The sequence below is a fragment of the Rattus norvegicus genome, chromosome 18, assembly GCF_021556685.1.
Source record: "Rattus norvegicus strain SHRSP/BbbUtx chromosome 18, alternate assembly SHRSP_T2T, whole genome shotgun sequence".
NCBI classification, from domain to species: Eukaryota; Metazoa; Chordata; class Mammalia; order Rodentia; family Muridae; genus Rattus; species Rattus norvegicus.
In genome coordinates, this window is record NC_141551.1 from 42,239,688 (window position 1) to 42,260,592 (window position 20,905).

The following is a 20,905-nucleotide window of genomic DNA, read 5'->3' on the forward strand; positions in this document are numbered from 1 at the left end:
TTATTATACTTATTGTCTGTCTCCCCTCTCCTGCCTGGTACTATAATACACTGCTTCAGTATTCTAATGGGACTGCGTGGGTCTGCCATCAATAGCTTGATTTTTTTTTTTTAAAACAGGAAACCAAGACAATAAGAGCCTTGAGAAATGTGTATAGCTGTCTGGGGACATTAGTGTAAAATGAAAACAGCACTGTCTTCTATCGCTTGCTTCTACCACTCCATTTTCACCCGTAAACAACTAGAGCTCTCAACTATTCACTGTAGGCATAAATAACAAAACAACAGCTTCAGGCATCAGGGGCTCATGTGGTAGACGCAGTAGAACGTCATTTTTCTGAAGTAATCCTCACATATTTTCATCTTTTTTTCCCTTCACCCACTCCCATTCTTTTCCTTCCAGGAAATACTCAACTCTAAGGATAGGTAACTATTAGAAACTTTCTTGTAGGTTGACTTAACCCAAGTTAGATAGTGCAACTTGGCTTTGGGGAGATCAGTTCCAGGTAGAACTGGCTTTGAAGGATACTTCAAATCCTTTCCAGACACAGATGCTCTAGGAAACACTGACAAGTTAATGGGATTTTACACAGGGTTTGTGGGGTCCTGGGTCCAAGGAAGGATCACAAACTTGGACTGTTGTAAAGGCAGTCCATCTGGATGGTGAGACTTAAACTGGAACAGGATGTTCCGAAGCTGGTCTCCAGCTTAGTCCCCAGGGCTTGCTTAAGGTTCAGCAGTTACTCTTTGAAGACACTACTTTCTTTCCTCTGGACTTTGGTGACACTGTTTCATGCCTTCAAATGCTTCCTCTGATCTGATCTTAAGATTTAAATTTCATATCCATGTGTACATGTCTTCATGATGACTTTACATGTACCACATGTGTGCAGGAGCCCAGAGAGACAGGAAGAGGACATTGGAGCTCCTGAACTGGAGTCACAAACTGTTTTGAACTGTTGTGTTGGTGCTGGGAATAGAACCTGAGCCCTCTCTGAAAGACCAGAAAGGATATTTAGCTGCTGATCCATCTTGCTGGCCTTTCTAATCTGGTCTTAAAAGAGAGTAACATTTCCTTGTTACCGATTTCTGTTCTCTTCTGTTGCAATAATAGAGTTTGGGCTTGGCACACAGTTCTTGACCAAGAAACCACATTCTCCAGGCTTTCTTTCTCACAGAAGATTAAAAATCCAAACATGGGCTTTTGGATTTCTACTTATTTTTGTGGGCCAGCATGAGTGTGGTTTTCCAACATGGGCTGCCAGTCTCCCACAGTTGCATGGGGACATGGCCATATCTTGGTCTGGTCTCTGTTCAGGGAGCTAGTTCGAGAGACCTGTCTCACCCTTTTCAGAGTCCCTTCATCCCTGCATTCAGCATATAGCAAGTGACATGAATGGGAGGAAGCACCACAGACTTTGAAGTGAAGGGCTATCTTATTCAAGGCCCTTATGAGGAGAGAATGACTTTCATGTACCCAAGCTTGATGCATAGCACTTGACACACATGTTCACTGAATTGTCGCAGTCACTATAGGAGATGAGTACTTCATCATGTGACTGAGGTCCCTGTTTAATGTGAGGGATAAGGAGGCCACAAAGCTTAGAAGTAAACCTATTCTCTACTCCTCTTCTGTCACATCAGCTAGGACCTAGTTCCCTTAGAAGCAGCTCTTGCAAAAACTTCCCAGGATTTCAGTTTATATTATTATTAATTATATCAAGGTTATGATATAATTATATCATTTTTCCCTTTCCTTTCCTCCCTTCTGTCCTTCCCATGTACCACACCCTGTCCTCCTGATCTCTTTCAAAATCATGATTTTTTTCTTTAATTGATGTTTCTTTAATTGAATACAACCAGTTTAATAGTCTATTTACTGTTATGTTTCATGTATGTATGTTTTCAGGGCTGACCATTTGGTATTGGATAATTGGTGTTTGGAGAAGGCTGTTTCTCCTGCTCTTAGCATTCTTCAGTTGCCTATAGTTCTTTGTCAGGGTTGAGGCCTCCTGAGCTTCCCTGTTTCCATTTTAAACTGTGCTTGTTCAGGTCAAGTTTAGGCAGCCATTAGGCACCAATGTTTGTGACATTTTTTTTTTTTATGAGACACATTCTCACAGCAAACTTCCTGTTCCTCTGACTCTTATAATCTCTCCTCCCCCTCTTCTGCAATCATCCTGAGGTGTAGGAATTGTGTTGGGGCTGGGCTCTACAACTCTGTATTTAGATGGGTTATAGTTTTCTGTGGTGCTTTCTGACAGTTGCAAAGGAATGTGTCCTTAATGAAGGGTGAGAACTATGTTTATATCTGTTTCTCAAAAAGAAGTGAACAAGAGGGAGAGGTAAGTGGATCTCTATGAATTCAAGGCCAGTGTTGTCTACTAGGGAGTTCCAGATCAAACAGGAACACACAGTGAGATCCGGTCCCAACATAAATAAGAGAAAGCCCAAATGCACATCTTGTGAACACCTCCAGGGATGGCAAAGGTAGGAGTACAAAGGAGGCCTATAGAGTTGTCTCTTTGGCTCCTTCCTGTGTTTCTTCTCCACTCAAGGGTTGAAGACTCCAAAGTCTGTGCTTCAGGTAGAACCCGAGCTTCTGTCTGGAAGCCTGGCCCATCTCTCTCACACTATCACACCTGTCCCCTTGAAGGTCCCATGGCTGGACTTTCCATTTGCTTCTTTTACTCAGATGCTCTGTCTTGATTAGGGTGGAGAAGCACACAACATCAGTTTGGGGAGAACTAGAGGAATCCTTCTATGCTGTGAGAATTTTGAGAGATTTCAACCTACTAAGCTTGGATAAGGTGGTCTCTTGGAGAAGTATAACCCAGCTTGTCAGAATATATGCTACTGGGTAGCTGAGAAGACGATTTTGGCTCGTACTGCCTAGTTTATGCAAAGCATTCATTTATGCAGACTACTATTGTTGTGTAAGTCTATTGTCAACACTTGCTGCTCTGTGTCTGACCATCCCCTGCAAAAATCTTCCTGCCCATTCATAACCCACCTCTCCGAAGCAGAGCCTATCTTTGTCAAGGCTTGGCTCCGACTGAACCTCTGGGAAGCCTCTTTAAACCTGGCAGGCAGAATTAATCCCTTGTCTTTTGCAGCCCACAAGCTTTGTTGACACAATGGAAGCAGTACTCAGGCACTTACCACAGTGTGCTGTAATGAGCTGTTTACTTGTCTCCATTTCCCACTATGTATTGGCTTCCTTAAGGAAAGTGACTAGATCTTATTCATCCCTTAATCCTCCGCAGCTAAATAAATATTTGCCAAATTAAATTGAATTCTCACCCCTAATTTGATATACTGTATCAAGTTCAGAATTCCTTGATTATTAAGGCTCCTGGATACAAATGTACCTTTGGTTTGCTAACTTTCTGGTGGAGGTAGATACATTCTCTACTATCTATCCATCTATCTATCTATATCATCTCTATCTATCTATCTATCTATCTATCTATCTATCTATCTATCATCATCTGTCTATTATCTATCTATATCTATTTATCAATCATCTATTTATATCTATGTATCTATCATCTATCTCTATCTATCTATCTCTATCATCATCATCTGACTGTCTGTCTATTATCTATCTATATCTATTTATCAATCATCTATTTCTATGTATCTATGTATGTATGTATCTATCATCTATATCTATCTATCTATCTATCTATCTATGTATCTATCTATGTATCTATCTATGTATCTATCTATCTAGCTTGAACACTGGTAAGTTCTGTTTTCTTGGACAAGTTGCTTACCTTCTCAGTGCCTTAGTTTCCTAGTCTACAGAGTGAAGCTTATGGCAGCACCTACTTCATAGTAAGATGATATTGATACTAAGATGAAGCGAGTTAATCTTTCAGGCCACTCAGAATACATCCTGATACACAGAAAGTTCTGCTGAAATGTTTAGTTACATTGTTAGTGCCAGAAAGAATAAAAAACAATGTGCCTGCCTTACATGTATATAGAGTTTAACATTAGAAGTTTTAGTTGGGGAGCATTTCTACAATATGGGGTACCTGCAATTTTCTGTGGGCTCTCACAGGGTTACTATTTGTCCCATCCATTGGGGCCTTGATTCCTACTCTTTCAATTTTTGTCCTTTTCATTGGTCTTATTTTTATCTGAAGGGTTGACCTAGTGTCTTGCATGCTTGAACTAGTGAGGAAGCTAACAGAGAACACCTAGTAAAGCAGCTGGTGAACAAATGAGTCACCAGTGGAACCCACACAAAACACCTGGAATCCATGACTCGAAACTGTCTAGTCAGATACTTGGAGTCACAATCCACAAATGAGCAAATAAACCCCCTCCTTCCTACTCCAACCCTGACAGGCAGGTGCTTATATTTTGAGGAACAAACCTACATGGACACCTGGTTGTCCAAACATTTAAGCCTATTTCTCCTATGGCTAGCCTGTATCCTTGTCCTGTTCAAGCCAGGATGAAAGAGTTGATGTAGAAGGATCATCACTAATGCAAGAATGCTGTTTGCTCTGTCTGCCATGTCTCAGCCCTGAAATACATTTGCTATGTAATAAGTACATGGTCTTCACAGAACAACTGCTTTTAACTTTTACTGATTCCTATATTCCTGTATTTCAGGTATCATTTTATATGAGTGTTGTCCTCTTTGCAGAGGGAGAAGTTTGCCTACAGCATCATCATGACAAGTCACCCTTGTGTAACACTTGGAAACTATTTAATACACACTTTTGGATAAAATATTGACACTGGCTTGACTAAGTTGTTATATGGGAGATAAAGACAATAGATGCTATGGCCAGTACATGATTCACTCTTTCATTTATTAAAGAAGTATCAAACCTGTTTGGCAGGTTTGGTGCCAGGTGCTAGCCAGAGAAACACAATTAATATACACCAAACTATACCATCGTTTACAGTATCATTCAATCTGTAGTATTATTCAGCTTTCTGTAACAAATACCCAAAATGACCAACTTACAAAAAGAAAAGGGTTGTTTGGGGTCTCAGCTTGGAGGTTTTAGTCTATACTGTGTCTGGTCTGGGAGCCTGTTGTCTACCATGATGAAAGTTCACGGTAGAGTAGAGTAGACCTGCTGACTTCATGGTCCAGAAGTGAAAGAGAGCCTGGGTACCCACAATCTTCTCTAAAAGATGCTCTCAATAACCTGAAGACATCCCATTTGGTTTTATGTATCAAAGTTCTACCCCCCACCCAATGGTGGGGTTTTGCTTGGGGACCAAGTGATCAGCACATGGGCCTTTGGGGACACTTTATAATACCCTGACCCAGGATTGTAGGCATTAATCATAATGTCTATCCACTGTAAAATCAAAATGGTCACAGAGTTTTTATGAAGCGACTGGAATTTCACTGATCTCAAGGAACTGAATGACTCGAGTTAGTGCTGTCACATGTTCAAGCAGAGGAGTATGGCAGAGAGACAGGATGAGCACACCATAGGTGGGAGTATGACCAGTTTGGCAGGAATGGATAACAGGAAGCTTTGCATTTGATGTAGATGGAAACAGGTCCCGAGAAGAGAATGATGTAACAAAACTGGAAAGAAGATACTCAAACAATGTGTTGAAAGTAGAATTGGAAAACAGGGAGCAAAACCTTGGTCCTGTGGGAGTCACAACAGCAATGTGGAGATGGAGGGAAAATGAGGGCTTATGATATCCAGAAGGAAAAGCAGAACCCACAGGTCATCCTTATTGCGTTAGCATAGAGTTCCAGCACATTTTCTTACCTGTGAGAATCTTGAGGTTGCTTTTGTGCCTCATTGCTATTAACTCTGGACCAGTCCCACCTTAACCCTCTTTATGAGCTGTTGATACTTAGAGCCAGGACACAGCATGACAACGGGGAGGGACCAAGTTGGAACTGGAAGGTTTCTGCTGCTTTGTGGTGTGGTGATGATGTTCATGATGGATGTTGATGAAATGACAGGCCAGCCCCTGCAAATCTCTGCCAGTTGGTCTGGGACATCAATGAATCATCCTTGTTGCAGATACAGTTATGCTTGATGAATGACAGATACCTGACTCCTGTTTCCTTTTGGCCATATCCTTTCCCACAGCATCTTTTCAAAAGTTTTTTTTGTTGTTGTTGTTTTAATTTTGAATTAGGAGTGTGTGTGTGTGTGTGTGTGTGTGTGTGTGTGTGTGTGTGTGTATGCAATTGCCACAGAGCTCAGAAGAATTTGTAGGTTCCCCTGGAGCTATAGTTACAGGTTGTTGGAAGGTGCTCACAAGGGTGCTGGAAATTGAGTTTCAGTACTCTGTAAAAACAGACTGTGTTCTTAACTGCTGAGCCACTTTCCCAGCCCCTGATTCCTATTTCCTTTTTTTCCCCTCCATCTTTATTAACTTGAGTATTTCTTATTTACATTTCAATTGTTAGTCCCCTTCCCGGTTTCCGGGCCAACATCCCCCTAGCCCCTCCCCCTCCCCTTCTGTATGGGTGTTCCCCTCCCCATCCTCCCCCATTGCCGCCCTCCCCCCAACAATCACATTCACTGGGGGTTCAGTCTTGGCAGGACCAAGGGCTTCCCCTTCCACTGGTGCTCTTACTAGGCTATTCATTGCTACCTATGAGGTTGGAGCCCAGGGTCAGTCCATGTATAGTCTTTGGGTAGTGGCTTAGTCCCTGGAAGCTCTGGTTGTTTGGCATTGTTGTTCGTATGGGGTCTCAAACCCCTTCAAGCTCTTTCAGTCCTTTTTAAGATTCCTTCAACGGGGGTCCCGTTCTCAGTTCAGTGCTGATTCCTATTTCTAATAAGAAAATACAAACAATAGCTTAACAGAGGTCTTGGGTCAATGAATCCATCTCTCCTGAACCCTGAATTTCTTTTGTACATACCTTGACCCTGCGAAACTGACACTCTCTGCAGCTTAATAAAGCTTCCACCATAAGGACGCAGCTCTCTCAGCTGTGCAGAGGAACTTACCAACAGCATCACAGTTTTTTTGCTTTTCTCTGAAATATAAAAGTGCTGACGGCCCACCCTTGTGCCCCTAGGAGCTCCTGGTTTTCACAATAATCAATTTTCCCTCCCAATTACTCTTTACCTCTCTTTCTTTCTGATCCTCTCAGTCTCTCCCTAGAACAGAACAGGCTTCTAAGAGAGAATGACCAAATATAGCAAAATAAAATATAGTAAGATAACACAAAATCATCATATCAAGCCCACACAAGGCAAACCAGTAGAAGAGAGCCCCAATGAGATACGCCCTCATTCACACACTCAGGAGTCCCATAAAAATACCAAGCTGAAAGCTATACTACATATTCAGAGGGCCTGGTGCTGACCTGGGTTGGCCTGTGCTTGCTGCTTCAGTCTCTGTGAGTGCATATGAGCTTCACTCAGTTGACTCTGAGAATCTTTTTATCTTGCTGTGCTCCATGACTTCTGGCTTTTAGGCTCTTTCTGCCTCCTCTTCTGTGAGGGTTTCCTGAACTCTGAGGGGAGGGATTTGATGGAGATATTCCAACTACAGCAGTGTGTTCCCAGGGCTTTCTTTCTGTGTGATGTCTGGTTCAGGAGCTTTGCATCTGTTCCTGTCTGCTGCAGGAGGAAGCTTCTCTAATGATGACTAAAAGGGCCATGGTCCTTGAGTGCAGCATAGCCCCAAACACATCCAGAGTTATCTTTTAGAATATACTGGAGTTGGGACAGGACACAAAGCAAGGAATTTTCCACGTTGAGTGCAAAGAGGCAGAGAAAAGTAATCTCAGAGAAAAGAGAAGAAAGAAGTAACTCAGAGGACAGGAAAAAAGTCAATATGCAAATCTTAGGGTGGAGGAAAAAACACAGCTCTTGCCAGCTTCCCTCTTGGTCTCTGTATTCCTCCCCTTTCTCTTCAACTAAGTTGACTAAAGTTTCTTCCTTGCAACCAGAGTTCTTGCCAAGGATCTGAAGTCACAAATTATGATTTTTCCCCCTCTTCTTTCCCTTTCCAGGCCCTAAACCTAGGAAAATAAAGCAAAACAAAATAACCAGTAGCTATGCAACGGTGATCAAACACTATGGTGAAATTCTTTTTTCATTATTCGTTTGCAAACTGGTCTGAAAGAATACCATTTACAATTTTGTTTTATAAAAATCAACTGTGAGCTGCCAACATCTAGGTAAATGATTTTTCACACTTGTTTAAATGTGTGTGTGTGTATGTCCATGTATGCATGTGTACATGTGTGTGTGTCTGTGTGTGTGTGTCCGTGTGTGTGTCTGCACATATACATGTGATATACCTTGTCCTGTTTGTTAGTTAATGGTAGAGAACACAATACAAAACAGGTTTTAGACTGATGGCTGATCTCTAGGGACTGTCTAAGACTTTTAGACATAAGTTCCTTTATTAATCCTAAAATAAGGACAGCAATACTGTCAACCTTGGATTGTTATAAGGATTAAATTACAGCCTTTTACAGTCACAAGTGCCTGAGACACAACAAGCCTCTGTGAATGACAAGTCCTTCTTTCTTCTTGGCCATGATCAGATGAGTTCCAGCCACTACTATAAGTCCTTTTGCCAAGTAAGCCCTACAAACACATCAACCACTGGCTTAATTTTGCTAAGCTCAAAACAAAGGGAAGTTGACTTTGCCATTACTTACAATCCTCCCTCAAAGGAGGCTGTTTTGATTATTCTCTGACCTTGGGAAGAAAGGAGGATTTCTTTTCTGAGAGAGGCAAATACAAATACTAACTCCAAGAGTTAGGCATTAAAAAATGTGTTTATTCTCCTGAATGGACTAAAGCTTGTGAGCGGAAGGTCTTTATGAATGATGGCCTCCTCTTAGACTCTTTCAGTCAGCTGGAGGGATCTTGATTTGATTTGGGTGTGATTCAGTTTGTAACTGAATTAGCTTTGCACTCCATTAAAAACCTATCGGCTGACTTGCCCTGCAGAAATTTTGCTTTTATGAACAAGACTTCATGTTAGAGAGTCCCCTCCTCTTTTTCTTTCTGAGAGTTATTTAGCCTAAACCTTTCTGGGCTTCCCTTACTGGTGTTTCTGTATCTTAATTTTTATAAGGACACGTGTCCATTATAGCATCCCTGTTAGCTATGGGTTTTGTTCTTTGGAATGGAGATGGATTTCTCAAATTTTTGTGGACATTTATGCTGAAAAGTCTGTCATGGGAGAATTTGAAAAGTCCTATGTAGAGCAGAACAATCTAGATTAATGAGAAGACTGGAAAATGTTCTAACAGCAGATATGAGCTAGGTGAGGTGGCATATACCTTTAATCTTAGCACTTGAGAGGCAGAGCCAGATAGATCTCTTTGAGTCTGAGGCCAGCTTGGTCTACATAGTGAGTTTCAGGACAGTCAGGCCAAACAGAATACCTTATCACAAACAAACAAACAAACAAACAAACAAACAAACAAACAGCAAATATGAAATAGTCATTGTGCAAAATATAGGGAAGGAGACCAGGTGGTAGATTCTATGCTTAAAACCCATGCTCTATGTATTTTGTACCTATGGATTGGCTTAATAAGTTTGTTTTATAATATTATTCCGTTTTTATATAAACTTTTTTTTTCAGGCTATCCATGCCAGTGCACAATCTGATTTCAGAAATCAGACTTCATAGATTCAAAGTAGTGGTGATATTGACAATGGGGAGCAGACAGGGAACAATGACTAGATTGATGGAGCCAGTGCTAACTGCACATGCCTTCTGCATCTTCATTTATTTCAGTCCTCCGAGTCACCTCATGAAACAGATTTTATTGTTATCTCTCTCTTTTTTAAACCATCACTGAAATTACCTTATGTTGCTTGCCCTGGGATACAATCTGAAATGGGCTTCAAGGTGATTCTAAGGCAGGCAGTCCATTCTGCTGGGAGATATGTACTTGGTGTTTGTCTCTGCAGAAGAGTCTCGCTTTGGTAGAGTCAGCCTGGATTGATTGGTGACATGGGAGTGATTCAGCCAATAGAAACTTCGGAGTGGTTGAAAATGTCCCGGTTGGTGACAGATGTTGTTGAACATCAAAAAACTTCTAGATTGCTTGCTTCATTGGCCAAACTCATTTTTGGGAAGACGCTGATTCACCAGCACAGTTGTTTTGCATTCTGGCCAGATGCATGTTCAGTCCTTGAGAATGCTTCCTTTCAGTTCAGTCTCTCGCAGAGAATTGACAAGTGAGTTTTTATAAAAAGCATAAATAAACACACAAAAACAAACAAATAAATAAAAATGAAAGTGGAAGGTAGGGCAGGGGTCAGACACTGATCTTGTTCACAAAGGAGCTGAGGCTCTGCCACTCACAGAAAGTATCCGGAAATAGCTTGTTGCTTTGTTTTGGGGCAACAAAAAACTCACTTGTTGTCCAACTTTTGCCAAATGACACTTTGACATTTGCATAGCCAGGAAGTGCTTGAAAAGAAAGCCCCAACATTTCCCAGTATTATTTTTGTGTAATTATGAGTAAAATTTATTTTTAGTTTTCTAGCAGTAATTATTTATCACAGCTCTAATTTTAGCTCTGTAAATAAAGCTCTAATTCCTGGTAACCTGGAATGGAAATCAGTCTACATACTAACTCCTGGAAGACAGTACATTTCCTCATGTTTTGACGAGACAAACTTCAGGATTCTTGGGTGACGATGAATTAATTCTTCATGGAAAAGCATCTCAATGGGAACATAATGCAGGAAAGATTACTCACTATGACCCAACATTACATGCAAAGATTTTCTTTGTCTTAACTCATTTAAAACACACTAAGCTTGGGAATATGTATGGAATCATAAAAAGAAGAAAATCTACTTTGCTCTAGCAGATTAGCAGAATAAAACCATGTACACGTTGTTTTGAGTGTAAGCCTTGCTGGGCTACACACCAGCTCTTGTTCTGTTATAACCCACTAGGCACATTTCAGCTTTGAGTCAAGCAAAATTTCATTAGGGTGATATTGCAGTGTGCCAATGTGTCTGCATATGGCTTTGCTAGTATTCTTAAATGTTAGGAACCCTATTCTGTTGGTGGTATTTCTCTTTCATGGAATTTTATTAGGGTTTGCCTGAGAAGAGAGGACTTGGGTAAAATCAAATTGTTTGTCATGTCTGCTATGCACCTGTGTTGTGACAAGCTTTCAGAGGCCGGATTCAGAAATAAACCAGCTCTGTTCTCGTCCCTCCAGATTATCATACCAGAAAAGTCATAAATGAAAGACCTATTTGGCAAAGCAGGAAAAAAAAAAGAAAAGGGCATCTTAAAATATTCATAGTCATTTTAAGCCTAGTCTGCTTTCTGCATAGTTTTGTGTTTGAAAGATGGACTTCTTGTCTACAGTCAGCAACCGATATGTCAGTGAATTAACTGTTATTGACCTCTACCTTAGGAACTTTCAAAATTGAATATTTCATATTTTATTCCCTTGGTAAGTTAGATGGTAAAAACAAAAATGCTTTTCTGACTTGATGTGTTGCATAAGTTAACAGAGAGAGCACTAATTGACTTATCAGCAATAAATAGTCTTTCCATTTGTAGCAAATGTAAATTTCACATTCAAAGAATTCGATGCAAGAATTTAATGTGATTAAATATACCTCAGAAATGTGGGGCTTCGACGTGTAATATTTTTGTGGATTAAAACAAGACGAGTTTAAAGCTGAGACAAAGTAAAGCCCTTGGTAATTCCGTCCATGCTTTGTTCCTCTCCTGTCATGTGTATGGTTTTGTGTACTGGTTGAACAGGAGAGGTGATTATCTCTTCAGCATGTGACCCTCAAAGTTTCAAGCATACACAGTTTTTTCTCAAGTCTCTGAGGTCAGAGAGACATGCCCTCCAGTCAATAGGTGACTGAAGCTTGGACTTGGTGTGGTGGGGGAGCCTGTCAAGCCTCTTCATCTACTTCTGTGCCCACTTGGATGCTGGCAGGCCACAGTTCCATGCTGGCTATTGACTGGAGGCTTTAGTTTCTCTATCACATAGATTGCCCCAGAGGCTGCTCACACAACTACCTTCCTTCCTGAGATGTGGGGGATGGAGGGATGAAGGGCAGGAAGGGAGGTGGGAGGGAGGGAGGATGAGAGGGAGGCAGTGGGGGGAGAGAGAGGAAGGGGGAGGGAGGAAGGGAGAGGGAGGGAGAAAGAGAGAGAAAAAGAGAGAGTGCGATCAGTGTAGAAGCAGCAATCCTTTGCAACTAATTAATAGTTAATAACTAATTAATAGTTATTAATAATTATTTAATGACTAATAATGACTGATCTTAAAAGGGACATAATCTCTTTTGTCTCATATTCTTTTGGTAACAGAATCCAAACTGTTACAAAGCAGCAGAAAACTACACAGGATGGGTAGGGACTGATGGTGTCCACTATCATGACCAATTGCCGTAGTCATAGTATACTTTAGACTATAAAACTTTCCAACTTATGTTGACAAAATATAAGGTTACAAAAAAAAGAAGGAGGATGGTAAACACTATTCCCTCCTAGTGGCTTTATTGGTGAGTATAATATTCAATATTTTTGAAATAATAAAATAATGTTTTATTATACTTGAAGTCTGATGGTTTTGAAAAGAGGACTAAGTTTTACTAAACTAAAAATTGACAGAATACCACAAAAATTTAATTTAAAGCTCATTGCTGACATTCGGGTAACATCAATGTTCAGTGGTATGGTGTCTTCATAGAGTGCATGTACATTTAAAAGAGTCCTCCTATATCTCGAAACTCATCAACTGTAATATGAGAAATTGAGGCCTATCTAGTATTTATAGTTTTAGAGGTATGACTTTTTCTCAAAATGTCTCTAATATGCTATGATTACATTTGAATATAAATACAGATAGCCCCTTTGTTCTGAAACTGTGTTTAGCTCATCTGATGAGAGAAGTTGCTTAGAACTCTAGTGTCCCAATTATGCTCTAAACAGCAGAAGAAAGAATGTGTAATAATGGGTTCTGACACATACTGCATTCTATTAGCTACTTTATTAATTAACTTATTATTTAATTGATTGATTAATTTATTTGTTAATAAAACCACAGTCTTTTGGAATATGCTTTCTAGATGGGCCCTGGGAGAAGCAGAATGCCAGAGAAATGAGATCAAGTTAGGACGCTAAGAATACTTCAGAACCCTAAGGAATAAAAGAGGGAGTGTATTCTCGGGCATAAGAAGATCATATTCAGCTTAGTTTCTGTTTCTTTGTTTTCTCTTTGAAGGTTCTAAAGGAGCTTGACACTGGGGAGGAGCTCAAATGAGGATTTGCGGTGATAGGGAAAGGTTCCTGACTCGACACCTCAGATGTGAGGTTAAGCAGTAATGGGAGTTTTACCAAGCGCTTTTGACAGATGATCACAGTTTCTCCAGTGGTGCACTCTGTCCAGACTTTAGAGGATAGATGTGGTACTGGGACATGCTTAACCTCCTTAACAGGAGTCACCCCTCTCTTAGTGCTCTCGCTCCTTCTGTGTAGAGGGTGTGCAGAGTTCAGTATTGCTGGATGGACTGGTCAGGCAGGGCTGTTCTGTACCAGGTTCCTTCCTAGAGGCTTAAGGCTGATCACAATGACAGTGGTCCGGCCCTCTGCTTCTGCACTCTCAATTTCTAGAAAGGCTTCCTGTGTTCACCTCTAGTCTCCGGTCATATTAGCTGACGGTTAGATGCCGCCTTTACTCACTGGCAGAGTCAGCTCCCGGATTTTTGAGCTTCTTAGGGACCAGCACAGAATCCAAATACACATTAACTATAAAAATAGAAATTTATTTAGAATATAAAAGAAAGTATACATTGAAATGATCTGTTCAGTTTCACAAAAAATGCAAAGCCAGGAAACAAACAAAAAACAAACGAAAACGTACATATCGAAACAAAGAACAATCATTCCGAGGGAAATCCCAAGTCCTGGGGTTGATTAGTAATAAGTACACCCAGTGGTTGTCAACCACACTAAGCCTGAGCTAAAGGATTCCTGACCCAACCTCATCCTGTCAAATACTCACAGTGTACTCAGGTATTCTAGAACCTCCTATGCAAGGAGAAATGAATGGTAAATCAGTGCTGGAGTGCTACAGTTTCATCTATGGCAGTTAAAACACCTCTGTTTTTCCAAGGTCTAAAACACAAGACCCCATGCTTGGGACTCTCCTTAGGGTCTCTGGAAAGTAAAGGACTTTGAAGTTAAGTTTGATTAACTTTGCTGGGAAACCATCTCTGATCCTTCCCTTGAAACGGGTATTCTGAAATGTGCTGACTGGATGCCCATATTGTCCTGGCTTTTAACTTGTGTCGTCTGAACTACAAACTATTACAACCTTGGAACTCTGGGAGGGAGGCATGATGCCCTAAGTGCCTGCTCAGCTGACTCAGAGGCCACACACTTTTCTCTGTTGAATTCAGGATTTAGAAATTCCTGTGTTTTGCAAAGGAAAAGAAACCATGAGCGGCAATTTGGGCCACGCTGTACCGATCCTTACTGCTTTTTCTTTAGTATATATTGAACCCTGAAAGGAAGCTTAACCCAGTGCTTGCTTGCTATCTACTCACACCCGTGGAGCTGACTTCAGGGTATTTTTATTCTCTAAGGCAGGACTGAGAACAGTCAGAAAAGGAGACCCTTAACATAGCATTTTGACTTTTAAGAAACTGGGTCTGACTCATCTCTGCCTTCATCCTGAACATTTCTTTCTGAGTCCGTGTGAATTGACCGTGCACCTTGCAGGGTAATGAATATTCCCAGTTAGATTTTAGTCTACTCCATCAAAAGCATTCATTAGCATAAGGGATTTGTTTGCCCAACCCCCCACCCTGGGGAGAGTTGTGCAAACTTCAGTTAGTCGTGACAGGACAAGTCCAGAGCTCTAGGGATGCTGGTTTTTCAGGCTATCACATTCCTGGGTAACTAACTTCAACTAATTATCATCCTCACTAATCTAACGCAGCACAAAGGCTTAGCCATTCAGGGAGCCGCAGTTCAGAGTCCATTCTGATTTTTATTTCAGATTCCCCTCCTCCCTTTTATTAATCAATTCATGGGTGAAGAAAAGTCTAATCTTTCTTGTCCAGCTCTGCACTTTCAGTCCACATTGGCAAGGTTTTCTTATCCATCCTGGTGGGAGATTTGGGCAAAAGTCAGACCCCCTTCAGTGCAGAACACCTGACTGAACTTGGAAGGAAAAATAGGTAATGTGACCAATTTAACCAGTGGGCTGGGGATATTTCTGTTTTCCTGAGACTGTTTTTTTCTTTTCCTATTTTTTCTTTCAAGCTCTCCTGTGCCATATAACTCCAAGTACAATCATGCACAACTTAGGTATATGTTTAATTCAAAAGCATTCTGTGGAGAGATCAAACTGAAATTTCCTCTTAAATAGACCTATTCATTCAATGCTTGGAGGCTGGCCAGGAATGAACTCCAAATGTGAGACTCTGCATCAGCAACTGGAAGCCCACACTCCACGTGACCACAACCTGTGCTTCCAAACGACCAATCGAGCGAGCTTCAAATGCTCTCAAGCTGTGATTAGGCTCATAGGGAGGGATAAACAGAGGCCCCAAACTGTGCACCGAATATATAAGTCATCAAAGCAATTTTAAAATCAATTCAACCTTTGACAAGCAGCCAATGCCGTTCCCCTGTGATTTGAGTGACATGCTCAGGCTTCTACATTGAGTGAAATTGGACAGCAGTGCCTCTATGCATGTTAGAACCTATGAAGGACCCTCCCTCCTCCTCAGTCCCCACCCCAAGGAAAAGCATCACAGGTGTTACAATGGTGTCTCTGTGAGGTCATTAACACATGGACAACACTCAATTGTGAGGGCATTGATGAAGATTCCAGTGACTAGGCAAAGGAACCCAAGACAGGAGACCTCATAGCACAGCCTTATCCATAGCCCTGAGATTAATCAACTTGGACTCTAGAGATGACTGAAAACAGGCTTCGTCTAAGGATGGGTGGCTTGTTATTTAGGGGAAAGAGGGCCAGGATAGGGGTAGATTGATAGTCAGAGACTAACAGAGTTAAGCAAGCCCTCCTATTTAAGACAGAATTTAAGACAGAATCCTATTTCCCTTTGATATCTTTCTTTATATCCATACCAGCCCCACCCCGTTCCACCCTGTCCCTGCCATCCACCTCTTTTGTTATTCTAAAAAGTGTTCTCCACTCTTCAAGACACAGAGAAAAGCTGGTGGGCAAATGGAACAGAGGATTGGCTCTGAGGCTCTGCTTTGTAGTCTGGTTTCTAGCTGTGGTTGGTTACTCGCGCTTTGCTCACTGGAACTGTAGAAATAACTGCTGGTGTCTCTTCTTCGTGACTCAGGAGAGACAAGTGAGCCACCGCTGCAATTCTGATGCTAAGCTACAGTCTCACCTTCAGGGGCTCAAAGCCACATTGTCTCCCTGACCTTGGCTTCCCTTTCCCTTCAGTGTGAATTTATCACCTGCTTGAGCTCTTTTGCCACCATCTTCTCCTGGCTTTGTAGCAGCCTCCCTCTCTTCTTTTTCCATTCAGGATTCCAGTCATAATAGGCACTGTTAGTTCTCTCCTGGACCATCATGATATTCCCAGTTCTCATGCTCCAAGACAAGATGAGAATCAGAGAGGTACCACACAGCAAGGCTCCACACACAATATAATAGAGACTTTGTTCTGTGTTCTGCTCAGCTCTCCCCATTGGACAGAGTGCCGTACATTCCTGCACCTGGAGAAAGAATCAGTAATATTGCAAAAGATGCTGGAGCAAAGCCCAGGTAAAGTTTTGCTGAAGATGAAGAGCACAAACATGGTTTGGTTGCTTTCTTCTGAAGATGAGAAAAACATTCTCAGGAAAGGCAAAGTCATGGAGTACTCTATTGATTTTCTCCACAGACGTGAGGACCAGACTAGGACAAGCTTTGAGGAGATGATCCATCTAAGTTCAGATGGTGTCAATCTCCTGATGAATGCACAAATCCTTTCAGAACTCGTAAGGCCCTAAGGGAGCTGCCCATCTTTCTAATCTCGACACAGAGTACTTTATTCTCCTGTTATTTTGGGTCCATACATAAGATAACATCAAGGAACTATCTCTTCTGCCCAGCCTTCTCTTCTCGTGTTTCTCAGTCTATTTCTTGACATTTAATTTTTAGTTGAACTACTTATTCCTTAATTAATTGGCATTGTTTTCTCTATTTTTTTCCTGTACAATTATATCTGTGTGAAACTTATATTTTGATTGTGTCACTCTATGTTTATCATCCACTGGTCAGGCAAGTGCTGTTACAGCCAGAAGCTGTCATCTTCATCATGGTATTGACAACATCTAAAGCAGTGGCCAGGAACACCCAGCTGAGAGATAGAAAATGTACAGGACCTCATGGATGAACCGACAGGTGTTCTTTTGCAGAAACGTTCTTGGGAAACAACACATTCTATCTGCAATCATAAATGAAAATTACTACAGAATGAGGAGATTTAGGGAATTCATTCAGGTAGTTGCTAAGACTGTATAAGACTGAGTTATTATAGAGGATCTGATACTAATGGAAAAATTGTTCCTGATATAACCAGAACTTTGATGTTGGGGGAATGTCATGCTACCTCTTTAGAGGTAATTATACAAAATAAGAGAAAGTGAAAGAAATTAGAGACCTGGGAACCTAGCAAATCTCCTTTCTTCTAACTGTTCATATCCTAGTCACTATATTTGAGGTTTCTATTTCCTCCCTTTTTTTTGAGCCTTTTTTTTTTTTTTGCACATAGCAACACAATCTGAAAATTTCCCCAAGTATCATGAGTCTCATGCCCCTGCTCCAAATTGGCTCTCATTTCTTTCCTCCACTGTAAGTCAGAATGGTGATTTTGAATCTCAACAGGTCTGATCATGACAATGGTAATTCTTCTGGGGAAAAAAAAAATCCTCCAAGAGTTTTCACTGTCCTTCCCATAAGGGCCAACCTCTGAAGCATAGCCTGCAAGGCCCAGCCTGATGTTGCTTGGCCAACTCCTCTCCATTCATCTTCACCACACCCCACCTTTCATGCTTCAAAGCAGCCACATAGTTACAAATTCATTTCTCTAAACCGCCATGATCTCATTTGTCAAAGGGATGCTTTATGGATAACGCCCTTTGCCTGCAGCTCCCACTCGTGTCAGAACTCAGCTTTTCTGCCTTGCCAGTCTCTGGTTGAACACTGTCCTTAGTCATTTTCTTTTGTCTCTGCGACAAAGTACCTGAGAAAAACAACTTCCTGGAGGAATGATTTATTTTGATTAACAATCTCAGAGCTTTCAGTCTATGACTGGCTAGATCTGGGGCCTGGCAGAAGAATTTGGTGGGAAAGAGCTGTTTATCTGAGGGCATCCAGGAGGGAGGGAGGGAAGAAGGGAAGGAGAGAGGGAGGAAGGGGGAGGGGGAGGGGTAGAGTCCCAGAATATACCTCAAGCATCATGTTTCCTCCATCTTCGCCTTACCTCTCTAGCTCAATCGGTGTGAATTGAACAGTAGATTAACTCACGAAGGACATTAGTGCTCTTACTATCCAGTCAACTCCCAGTAGCACCTCACCAGGGGATCAGACCTACAGTGAAGGAAATTTTTGACAACACTTTTTTTCCTTTTCTTTTCCTTTTCCTTCTTTTTCTTCCTTCCTTCCTTCCTTCCTCCCTTCCTTCCTTCCTTCCTTCCTTCCTTCTTTCCTTCATGTTTTATCTGTGTGTCTGTATGAGGGAGTCAGATCTCCTGGAATTAGAGTTACAGACATGAATGAGCTGCCATGTGGGTGTTGGGAACTGAACCCGGATCCTCTGGAAGAACTACTGACCTGTGTCTTCAGCCCCCAAGGAACACTTTGAAGAGATGCCCACCCTTTATAGCTCAGGCTTTCACAGCTGTCCCATTTTAGATTTTAAATTTCAAATGTGGGAATAATGTAATACAACACTTTACTAGTCTAAAAACCCAGGTAGTTCAAGTCTTGGCCACTACAAAATTTTTTTCTAAGCAGCACAGATGTTTAAACAGCACAGCTTTTGCCTTGAAGAACTGGGAGCTAACAAAAGCTCAAGTGCAATAGGAAGGTAAGAAACTGCCTGAGGAATTTTGCTTGCCCCTAGTTCTTTGAGCATGCAGTTTTGGTTGTTTTAATGGCTATTGATTAGATAAAACGAGTGATTACTCTCTGGGACTCCCGAGAATCTAAGCATATCCCAGTGATGAACTTTTACTCATAGCTTCAGGTACTGTCTTACATGGTTTTGTTAAGATTGTGACTGTGCATGCGATGCTCAAAGAAATGACAGAATTGTCTGTGTGTGCAGGGCACAACTTCATGTTTTAAGAGGAAACCAAGACAGAGACTACTCTTCAATCCAGACTATTGAGTTCTGGGATTTATTACACAGACCTGTTGCATTAATGAGAAATGCAAACACTCACCTCCTCAGCTGAGGCTTTGGGCTAATCCAACAATGGAAGCAGCAGGGGGAAGGCCAAGAAAATATTTGCTCAAACTCTAATCTATTTAAAGAGATGTTTTCAAGACTTTGCTCTCTCTTGTCCACTTGACCCCAAGAGCCACAAAGAGGTCCTATTCTTTCCTACAATCTAAGAGAATGTAAGATCCTGTTCTCATCCAGAGAGAATAGATAGATGGGATGAAAGGCGGCCTTAGGCAAGGCCTGGGGAAGAGGCGCCTTCACAGTGGTTCTTATCAGCTTGAACCACCCTGTCTCCTAAGAACACAAACCAGGTGATGGCTTCTGGGAGGGGTTGGGGTGCCGAGCCCAGACTTAGCTTCCTTTAAAGGGCTGACCATTCGGACTTTGAGCATGCTCCAGTGAGTTATATGGGCACCACAAATAGGACTTGATTCTTTTTCTTCTTTTTCCCTTTTTAATTCCTCTTATTTTGTGGGAGGTCACTTGAGGGTTGAGGGTAAACCGGAGAGGGCTGAGAAGTGAATGTAATCAGGGTGCATTCTGTGAAAACTCCACATAACCAATAAGGTTATGTCAAATGAAATGGAACGAAACGAACAACAACAACCACCCCCCTGGTAGTCTGTTCAGAAACTCAGCATCATTTGACGAGAACTGAGGCCATTTTCCATGTCTGGAGCCTATAGCTGCATTGTGTGACACAGCCCACACACAGTCACATGTGTGCTCACATGGCTCCTGTTCTCGTTCTGTCATGCATCTGGAGGAAGGTGAAACACAGGGCCCTGAATGTGGTTCCCATCATGCGTGGAAGTGGATGGATTGTGCCCACCCCAGGGAGTTACAGGACTCCCCTGAAGTGTTTCAAAGATAAAGTCATTCTTTTAAAACCAACTAGCACCAAGTGGCCCTGGAATTTTATGGTGACTTGTCATCTCCTCATACGCTCCCTGCATAGATCAGCTCTCTGGAAGTATCCATTCTTGTAATCTCTAGGTGCAAATCAGGAAAATGCCAATGGAAATACATCCCAACCCTAAACAGAGTCATTGATTAGTTCTGTTCTACTGAATGTAATAGCAGCAACTGACAATATCAACTAGTCCTCTTGGCAAACACATATATGGATCTTGTAGTGTGCCGGGCAGGCATTGCTCCAGGCACACTGGGCACATCAAATTAATCTTCATTGGAATACTTGGATTGCAACGACAATATTGGGGTAAAGGGGAAGTTGAGGGTCTTTTCTTGGAGTTCTTAGTCTCATTAATAAAAGAACTTAGGAATGGACTTAAATGGAAGTTCAAGAACAATTTTATTAGAGTTTAAAAGAAAAAAAAAAAGACAAAAAACCCAAGACAGCCAAGCTGTAAACCTCAGCAGCTTCCTGGAGGAGTGTGAAGGAGTGTGGAGGAGTGTGGAGGGGTGTGGAGGGGTGTGGAGGGGTGTGGAGGGGTGTGGAGGGGTGTGGAGGGGTGTGGAGGGGTGTGGAGGGGT